The sequence below is a fragment of the Sinocyclocheilus rhinocerous genome, unplaced genomic scaffold (assembly GCF_001515625.1).
Source record: "Sinocyclocheilus rhinocerous isolate Xijiao unplaced genomic scaffold, SAMN03320098_v1.1 scaffold1694, whole genome shotgun sequence".
In the NCBI taxonomy this organism is placed as follows: Eukaryota; Metazoa; Chordata; class Actinopteri; order Cypriniformes; family Cyprinidae; genus Sinocyclocheilus; species Sinocyclocheilus rhinocerous.
This window is the reverse complement of record NW_015626863.1, coordinates 998800-1009589: the sequence shown is the minus strand read 5'-3', so window position 1 is coordinate 1009589 and position 10790 is coordinate 998800. Positions and strand designations below refer to the sequence as shown.

The 10790-nt window shown below is 36.3% G+C and overlaps 1 long non-coding RNA gene across 1 annotated transcript in view; it reads left to right on the top strand.

The window, feature by feature from the left end:
- Window positions 1-10015: 10015 nt before the first annotated feature.
- Window positions 10016-10790, top strand: part of LOC107717745 (uncharacterized) — a 1704-nt gene continuing 929 nt past the window's right edge. Inside the window, exon 1 of the long non-coding RNA XR_001637340.1 lies at window positions 10016-10089. This is a non-coding gene — a long non-coding RNA (uncharacterized LOC107717745). The remainder of the gene's footprint in view (window positions 10090-10790) is intronic.

Genomic DNA, 10790 nt, shown 5'->3' with positions numbered 1-10790 from the left:
TAGATAAACAGAACGGTAGATAGATAGACACATAGACAGACAGATAGAAAGATAGATAGATAGATAGATTGACAGGAAGATAAAATGGCATATATACTGTATATATATATATATATAAGAGATAGATAAACAGACAGACAGACAGATAGATAGATAGATAGACACTAGATAGATAGATAGATAGACACTAGATAGATAGATAGATAGACACTAGATAGATAGATAGATAGACACTAGATAGATAGATAGATAGACACTAGATAGATAGATAGATAGACACTAGATAGATAGATAGATAGACACTAGATAGATAGATAGATAGACACTAGATAGATAGATAGATAGACACTAGATAGATAGATAGATAGATAGATAGAGAGAGAGAGACATGGACCCATCCTCCTTCAGTCATACAACAAACTCTGCTTTCTGACCATAACCAAATTAACATTTATATTAAAACACATCACACACCAACACAAAATATACTCAAAACCTGTAAAATGTATCAAACCAAGCCAAGATACAGATGGGTTTCAGACAGCACAGACAAATTTATTCAAGCCCTCAATTCCGAAGAACTGAAAATCACTAAATTTATTAACAAAAAATTTGAAACAACTAAAGATGGTCTTAATTTGGCTATAGATTAAATAAATTACATATGTAAAAAAGCAGCATGTAAAACTGATTTGAAAAAGAAAGGCAAAAAATATAGTAAAAAAAAACCACCAACGATGAAAAATCGTTTGACTCAGACTGCAAAACAATAAGAAAACAACTTAAAAAAATATCAAATCTGAAACATAAAGAACCAAACAACACTGACATAAGAACTGGATACTGTTCAAAATTAAAACAATACAAAAGCCCTATTCGCACGGGATTAGTATTATCTGGGGACCTTGTGTGATTTTGAAATGACCCCCCCACATCTGAATTTCGTGTGGTGCATTCGCACGGGATAAGCGAAGCCTGTGATTTTACTTGAATTTACTGACTTATCTCCCAGATACTCGGATGTCAAGGCTTTGAGAGTCCCGTTCTATGGTCCGGTTAGATGGATTTGAAAAAAAAGAAACTAATATAGTTTCGTGCGCTGTGTCATTTACATTTCACCAGGTTAAAATACTGAGCTTCAGACAGCTGTGCTCAAATTATTCAACCTTGTACTTACTTCAGACTGTTTTCCTGACATCTGGAGCCAAGGACCTGTTACCCCACTTCACAAGAGTGGAGATAAATTGGACCCTAATAATTTCTGAGGCATTTGTGTGAGCAGTAATCTGGGGAAGTTATTTAGCAGTATTTTAAACAATAGAATAGTGAACCTCCTTAACGAACACAGTGTCCTGAACCCTAGTCAGATTGGCTTTCTTCCAAATCATAGAACTACTGACCACATTTACCCTATACACCCTAATCAATAAACACGTAAAACAGACCAAACACTGAAAAATATTTCCATGCTTTGTCGATTTAAAAAAAGCATTTGATTCTATCTGGCATGACGGATTATATTACAAACTTTTACAAAGTTGTGTAGGGGGTAAAGTTTATGATATTATAAAAGCAATGTATTCAAACAACAAATGTGCAATACGAATTGGCAATAAACATACAGAACTCTTCACCCAGAAGAGAGGAGTGCAGCAGGGCTGTAGCCTGAGACCAACACTGTTCAACATTCACATTAATGAATTAGCGGTGCAGCTGGAACAGTCTACAGCCCCTGGACTCACTCTACAAGACGAAAACATCAAGCTTTTGCTGTACGCAGATGATCTGGTGCTGCTGTCATCCACCACAGGGACTACAGCAACACCTAGATCTGCTGGAGAACTAAACCTCAAAAAGACCAACATTATGAGATTAGATAGATAGATAGATAGATAGATAGATACTGTAGATAGACAGATAGAACAAATGAATGCATGAGAGATAGATAGCAGCAGTTATTGTTGCACATGTGTAGTTTTGTACTGTACAGTGTATTGCATTGTATGATGTCACTGTTATGCAGTCATTCTGTAATGTTCTGTAATGTATTGTCTCATAGAAATGCAGTACTGCAGTATGTCTGTGTGCTGAGAGTCAATGCATCACTATAATCCATGATCTATCCATGGGTACAGCAACACCTAGATCTGCTGGAGAACTAAACCTCAAAAAGACCAACATTATGAGATTAGATAGATAGATAGATAGATAGATAGATACTGTAGATAGACAGATAGAACAAATGAATGCATGAGAGATAGATAGCAGCAGTTATTGTTGCACATGTGTAGTTTTGTACTGTACAGTGTATTGCATTGTATGATGTCACTGTTATGCAGTCATTCTGTAATGTTCTGTAATGTACTGTCTCGTAGAAATGCAGTACTGCAGTATGTCTGTGTGCTGAGAGTCAATGCATCACTGTAATCCATGATCTATCCATGGGCGCTGCACATGCGCCGGTCTTCCTAATCCATGCAGTCTACAGGGACCCACAGTAACAGAGCCTGTCTCTCTTCCACTATCAGCCTCTTCCACCCCATCTCTCCTGGCACTCATTTACTCCTTAGTCGACTCCCTCCTCTTCCTTCCTCAGTAGTGAGTGAGCGGCTCTTTAATTCCCATCTCTTCAGCGGGACGCACGCGGTCACCTCAGCACTATATAACACTGCAGAGAGCTTATCTGCTCTAGAATGATGTTTCTGATGCTCAGTGTCTGTGTGTGTGTGCATGGTATGTTCTGGATGGTATCTTGCAAATGTGCTAATTCAAGTGTGAAGCTTTACAGTGCGTGTTAGAGAAAGAGAGAAAGGCTGTGGTCAGCAAGAGCAAAATTTAAGCGTGTCAACCTAATAAAATCACTGCGGAGAGGGCTTTTTCCTGCAAGGTATTGTGTGTACGTGTGTGTGTTTGTGCATGTTTAAATACACAGCTAAGTGATCTATTTAGAAAGCACTTCACTCTTTATCTCAGGCCAAATACACATGCTGCCAGCATGCCAGTCTTTCCTTTGCACATACTGATGCAATCACGTCACTTTAGATAAAAGCATCAGCCAAATGCATAAATGTATTCATCGAACATACTTAAGACTAGAGATGGGAAACAGCAACTGAGGTTTCTAAATACAAATAAATGACAACAATAAATAAATACTAACAATACAGTCTGCTACATTAAATTCTATATATACACAGTATATTTAGAAAGAAATTAGTAGGATGCATTAAATTGATCAAAAGTGACAGTAAAGACAATGTTACAAAAGAGTTCTATTTTTAAAAAATACTGTTCTTTTAAACGTTCTATTCAAATTAAATAAAATTTCAATATTTGAAATCTCATTTGTTATTATCTATGAATTAAAATACATTTTTGTATGTTTTTGTTTTTTAGTTGTTGTAGATTCCATGTATTATTATTATAACTAATAATTATGATGTTACTAATTATAATGACATTTGAAGCCAAACTGGTTTTAGGACATTTCACCAAAAATCACAAAAATAAAACAAAATAAATATTATATATATATATATATACACACACACACACACACACACACACACACACAAAATATAGAACATAAGATAAAACTATTTAACAAATATTTTTTACATTTTTAATTGTATTTCATATTTCAATTTTTACAAATTGTGGATATACTATATACAGTAACTATAACTTTTTTTTAAACGTAAATTTAACAATTTTAAATAAAAAAAATTTAAATTCAAACATTATGCTTCTCCTTGTGTTACTTGGCTTTTTTGCAGTGTATTTATGAGCTGTTTTGAACATTCTGTGAAAGGGGGACATTTCCAAATCCAAGGGGGATAACACACCAAAATCCCCAAAACAGGGACATCTGGTCACCCTAATTTACATAAGTACAGTAGATACAGTCTTTAAGTACAGTTTTTTCTAAAGACCTTTTATCCATTTTTCCACAAACAATTACATTCTTAGCTTCCGAGTCTTTCCCTTTCTTATTCTGTCTGTCCACTTTTATGTCTCTCTCTCTCTCTCAAACACACTCAGTCTTACTCCTCTGTATCTGAATCTACTTCCAACATCAGCTTTTGAAGCTTCATTGACAGAGAGACAGATGTTCATGACATCCCAACAGCATCACATCCTCCTGCTCCTTATTCTTCTTTTTTGCTCCATCATGCACATGCAACTTTTCTTTCTCTCTTTATCTCAAACACCAAACACACACCGTCCCATCGAGACCCAGGCGCTGTTGTGATGAGTGAAGCGTTACCATCAGATGCTGCATGACTCTCAGAGGTACGATGTACAAACAACAAACCGTACAAATCAAACAAGAAAACACTTGCCTGGTGCAGCGGAGCAGCAACTACAAATACTTTGCTGTTTTTGTGTTATGGTCCTATAATGTGATCGTGTGAAAATACACGGATGGAGCTGTAAAGTCTTTGGAGGGTTTGATGCATTTAAGGATCTAATATTACAATCGGACACTCATACAGATGTTAATGATGGCAGTCGACCAAGACTTCCATCATCATCTTCTGCCACATATATGCATCTTAATGGTTTGTATTAGATCATAAAGCTGAAGTAAAATGGATATGAACGTTTTTCATATCCCAATTTTAACAGTCAAAAACAAGTAAGCCATTTGTAGATTGGTATTCCCAAAGAGCGTGAACACTGTGACTTTCAGAAACCTGTTTGGAAATAATCATTATTTTTGCAATTCCATTTGGTGCCACTAGTGGTGCTGCACTTACACACTTCACCTTAATGGATTCATATTCTGAACTTGTAGTGTTTATTGTTTGACTAATATTATTTCTCCAAAGTCAACTTCACAAAAATTATGTTAGTCAAGATTTCTTGCACGTTAAAAAGATTTTTAAATGTTAAACAGCCTGTTTTTGCTGCTGTACGTTCTATTTTAGTTGGCTAAACTCTTCAAACTACAACATTTTGCTACTTGGTTTCAATAAATGGTTCAATAAAAAGACAGCTTTAAGTTGTTAATATTAAATATACTATATGCAAAAAAGATGGAAGAAAGAGCAAAACAATTCAAAACGTAATGCATTCTGGGAATTAAAGTATCTATCTATCTATCTATCTATCTATATGGCTAGAAACCTTCAAAACATTCAAACAAGGATTTGTCAAACAAAACATTTAAAACTTGGTTTTCTAGTTTTTAAATTTTAAAATGACAGTTGTATGATGAATTTCAATTCAAATTCAAATCATAGCGAAATTTCAAATTCAGCATTCTGTTTGCTAGCAAAAAATCAATTCAAATTCAATTAAACGCCATTTTCAATTGAGTTCTGAATGGCGCACAACCCTGCTGTCAACAGTTCAACTAACTTTTAACTAACCTACTTTTAACTAACAAAATTCTCTTCAAACTGTTGCTTTCTCGTGACAGTAGCTGACCTGAAAGACAAAATATACAGTAGAAGAAGAGCGTTTACCCTAATGCCTGCTGTAGCGCCCCTTGTGGCAACATTGAGAATGTTACATACTTATCTTGTTAGCAACAGATCTTTTTTTTTCTATATTGCAATGTACATCTGAGTGAAACCGATTTGGTTCTATCTGTTGGTTGTTGATTGGATGGCACTGGCAGCAGATCTGAATGCTAGTTTGCAGTCAATTGTAAGAAAGGGGCGGGGTTTAAGCAGACAAAATGATAGGAGAAGCCTGCCGCTTCAGCAGAAGATCCAGTTATAACATTCTGATTAAAAATTACAACAAAAAAATTACATGAAACATAGGCGTGGATGAATCATTCACAATAAATTCATTTAGAAAACAGATAGGATGAATTTACATTTCATGCCAACCTTAAATCATCTTCACTATTATTTCAGACCTCTTTACTTCAAAATAATGTCTTCAAACAGAAAAATCTTAAGAAAAAGTAAAACTGAGAGTGAGATACAAACACTGTAGGTCTGAATTAATTCTGTCCTCCCTACTCATCCTTTAAAGGGGTCATATGATGCGATTTCAATTTTTCCTTTCTCTTTGGAGTGTTACAAGCTCTTGGTGCATAAAGAAGATCTGTAAAGTTGCAAAGACTAAAGTCTCAAATCCAAAGAGATATTCTTTATAAAAGTTAAGAGTCAGCCACACCTACCTAAAACGGCTCGTTCTAACACGCCCCAACATACCTACATCGCTCTGTGGGAAGATTTGCATAACGCCGCCCAAATGTTCACGCAAAGAAAGAAGGCGTAACTTTTATTCTCGCTGTAGTATTGTTGCCTCCGCCGCCATGTCGTGAAGGCGCTGTGTTTCGTTGTGAAAGCGGAACTACTTTGTTTGCCTTCCAAAAGAGGACGATATCCGCTTCGTCATGCCTGGAGTTGATCCGTGCCGGTTGCTGAGGAAATACTACAACTTTGCGCTGTGGATCGCCGGATCAGCTTTCACCGTGGACGAAGCGGAGTCCAGTCCGGGGTCGTCACATGTGGTTCCCGCAAGCCCGCCGGCCACTCCTTCGTCGAATCCGCCGGCCGCGCCGTTCTCAAGCCCACCCGCCGCCACTCACTCTAGCCCACCGTGTGAGACGCAGTGTTTCGTTGTGAAAGCGAAACTACTTTGTTTGGCCTTCCAAAAGAGGACACGACTAGAAATCAGTGGTTAAGCTGTATTTACAACACTGTTCCAGAACAGTTCAACCCAAATATTCCGATGTGTCCAGCGCATTTTATGGAGGACTGTTTCCTGGCAGAGTAGACTACAATGCCGGCTGTTCTGACTCACAGACTGTAAGTACGTTTTTTTGGCAAGGGGCGTAACATTTCCATCACATGCTTCAGATATTCGGCCAATCACAACGCACTGGATAGCTGGCCAATCAGAGCACACCTTGCTTTTCAGACCGATGAGCTTTGTAAAGATCGACGCGTTTCAGAACGGTGGGGCATAGAGGAGAAATAATAATGTACAGTATGTGGAAAATAATGTGTTTTTTTAACCTTAAACCGCAAAATCACCGCAAAAATCACGTTCAGTTGGGGGGGGATGTGTTCGCGATCGGGCCCCCCTGTTACTCTGTTCCACTATTACCCCCCTGTCTGGCGCCCATGGATATAAATCAGATCTTTTCAGCAATGGTGTAATTGGATCATGGTTTTAAAAGGACAGTTCACCCAAAAATGAAAATTTTATAATTTAGGATACGTTTAGACAACAACAATGCACTCAAAAAAGAAAATATTTTTCCTTTGCATTTTTTAAAAAAGTTTTGTGTACAGACAACAACATTGTAAAACAATCCCCGTTCACACCGATCCGCGAAAATGACAAAAAACGCTGTATTATGCATGCCAGGCCAGTAGATGGCGATGTCACTTTGTAAAGAAATACTACGCATCTGCATACATTCCTATAGACTGAACACGTAATATGAATGCGTATGACGTAACCATTTACAATGGTAAATGAATGGCCAAAACATAAAAAGTTTTCCCTTTTTTTTTTAGTTGAAAATGGTGTCACGTAGGCTAAATGCCTCATGACTCACACTCATATCGTTCCAAAACCGTGTATGACTTTCGTACTTCTGTGGAACACAAAAGAAGATCTCAGTGTTTTTGTCCATACAATGTCAATGAAGTCCAATATTGTTTCTTCAAAATTTCTTCTAAAAGAAGGTTTTAAAACAACATGAGGCAAGTAATTTTATTTTTGAGTGAACTGTCATTATGGTTTGAAATTATCAATTTGTGCTCCATTCAGCACAGGAGCTGCGAAAGTCAATATATGACCAGTTGGGCGTTTATACAACCCAACATTATTTGCCGATTTATCATGGATTGATGGGTACATCAGCCCGGGGCTTCTCTTCCTCCATTCATCCCTTTCTCCACAGCTGTACACTTCCAGAGCTCTGCTTCCACCTCAAAAGCACCTTTGTTACTTCACCTTCCTGTCTCGAAATCACTCCTCATATTCCCGCAGAGGATGGACTTTTCCCTCTCGGATCACTCTTTCTCCCCGTCTGTCTCTCCAGCGGTCTCACTCTCTCTGCAGTCCATGAAATGATGGAGAGACAGTCGCCACATCCCATCGGTCCACGGCATTCGCTCACACACTTACAGGAGTTCATATAGCTTGTGTGCAGAGTCCATTACAGCGCATTAAAATCCACATGCATCTGCCTGTCTGTCTCTCTCTGCCTGTCTGTCTGTCCCTCCGACTCTAGAAGACTAGAACAAAAAGTGCCTTATGAATATTGATTCAAATGCAATCAAAACTGGAGCTTCAGCATTAAGGCACAAAGCTCTCAGTATCTGTCAGTGTGAAACCAGAACAGTTTGTGCTTTCTCAATGGATCATTTTTGCATTCAACCTGCTTCATGATGGGAATAGATGGGAATCTTCAATCCTAGAGGATAACGGTGATGCAACGCCACATACCTGCTGAGGCTGGTGCTGTCTGTCCTCTTCTCTCCTCCAGTCTGCTCACCCACCCTCGCTTTATCTTTCAGTGCTGTCTTACGCAGCCTCGTCCTCCTTCATTTCTCCTGTAACACCCATCCTGATCTCTCTCTCTGTCTCAGATCTGTGTCTTCGGTGGGAATCGTCTGCACCAGCCTATTGCTGGCCAGCGTGGTGTGTGTGTGTCCAAGCCCGCATGGCACAAACTGAGCGCATCTGATATTCATATAAACCCCCACTCCACCAGCAGCCCCCCCTCCTCCTCTTAAAGGTACAGTGAACCGATACTCTACACAGGTTCATGGATTGAACCACCATGAAGGAAAGAGGGGGAGGGTCGGATGGGTGAAGAGGGGAAAAAACGAGGGATAATTGCAGGATGGCAACACTACATGAACTACAGAGGTTGATTTGCACATACAGCTCCGGAAAAATCAAGCCAGGAGAGAAGAATTGAAATACAGATGATAATGAAGGTCATCTCTAATCAATTGATTAATGATGCACTGCACAAAAAAGAATAATAATAAAAAAGTAATTATACTGTATTAAAACACAGACTCTAAGCAAGTGCATATAATAAAGTATTATTTAACAAAATATATTTATTTTAAAAAATTTAGAATTATATAATAGTACTAATATTTCAATGTAAAACAAAATAATACGCATTATCTAAATATTTTAATCAATAGATTAAAATAAACATTCTGTAATCCATCGGTAAATCAATGATCAACCATTTAATGACACACTACACAAAAATGAAATAATTATGATAAACAAATGCCACAGAATCTAAGCAAGTGTATATATTAAAATATTATTTCTATCAAATATATATTTTTAAATAATTGAAAATATTCTAGAATTATATACGTATAATACTAATATTAAAACAATATAAAACACAACATAAATGTTATATCATAATACAAACTTCTAAAATAAATGAAATGCTTTACATAAAAGATTTTAAAATAAATGTACATAATATTGATATTAAATTATATTTTAAGTATCATGCATGTATGTAAAATATATTTACTCAAATACTTTGTCAAATCAGAATGTAAAAGCAAATAAAAGTGTTTTAAGATTGCAATAACAGATGTTGATATATCTTAAATTTGATTTGCTGTATTATGTTGGTCATCAGGTAAAAATGAACTGTTCAGCAAAGGTACTTTGGACAGAACAGACGTGCCGTAACAGAAGCTGAAATTCAATCCATTTCTGTCACACTAAACTCTCAGTGTCATTTGAGCTTCAGAAGAGAGACAAACTATTCCATTCACATCGAACATCAAAATGCATTTGATTTTATCCTTAAAACTACAGGAAATATGTATACATTTAATGCAACTCGAAGCATTGTGCAGATCAGAACTGTGGCCAATTTTATTTCAGTTAAATCACTTTAAATTGGAAGGTAAGAATAATTAATCATATGAACTCAGAATTACTTGCACATGTATGCACTAATTGGAACAATGAATCGAACTCCTGATCTTGATCAAATGAAACCGATTTTGAATCCATTTAGAGCACCATGTTTAAACTCAGAGGAGCCTCATGTGTTGTTCTCTGTGTCTGTGGCCTAGTTTCAGCAGAGCTTCACCTTGCAAACACCACAGTAAGGTACAGTCTGAGTGTGTTCATGTGTGTGTGTGTGTGTGTGTGTGTGTGATAAAAGTGTGTATTGGAAAGGTGGAGATGAAGCTTTTATGCAGGTTTGGGGACATTGTTCAATCTTAAATTAATCATACCTCATAAATAAATAAGAGTGGTGACTGACCGGTTGAGTGTCTGCGGTAGGTAAGGTGGAGCTACGGCAAGCTGGTGAAGACACAAAAGGGGCACAAAAGTCACAAGCCAAAACAATGCTGAACTATATAATGGCTAGGTTTAGAATGAACACTGCAAAAAAAAAAAAAAAAAACTGTATTTGTTTTCCATGAATACGTGAGTGAAATCCAAAGCTTTGTTTTCCATCATTTTTTGTTAAATAAATAAACATATGTAATTTATAAATAAATAATTGCAATTTTTTATGCTATTAAATTCGATCACCTTGATTGATCAATATATAATTTACATACATAATTATACATAAACCTAACAGTATATATTATAATTATCTGTTAGATTTTATGATTAATTATACAATAATATTATGTATATTTTCTGTTAAAATATATATTATGTAAAAATTTATAATGAAGAAACCAAATAATTATAATTAGTAATATAATTCATAAATTATAATAAATACATTTATAAAAAATGAACATTTAAAAAAAAATTTGCAAATTCAATTGATTATAATTATATATTATAAT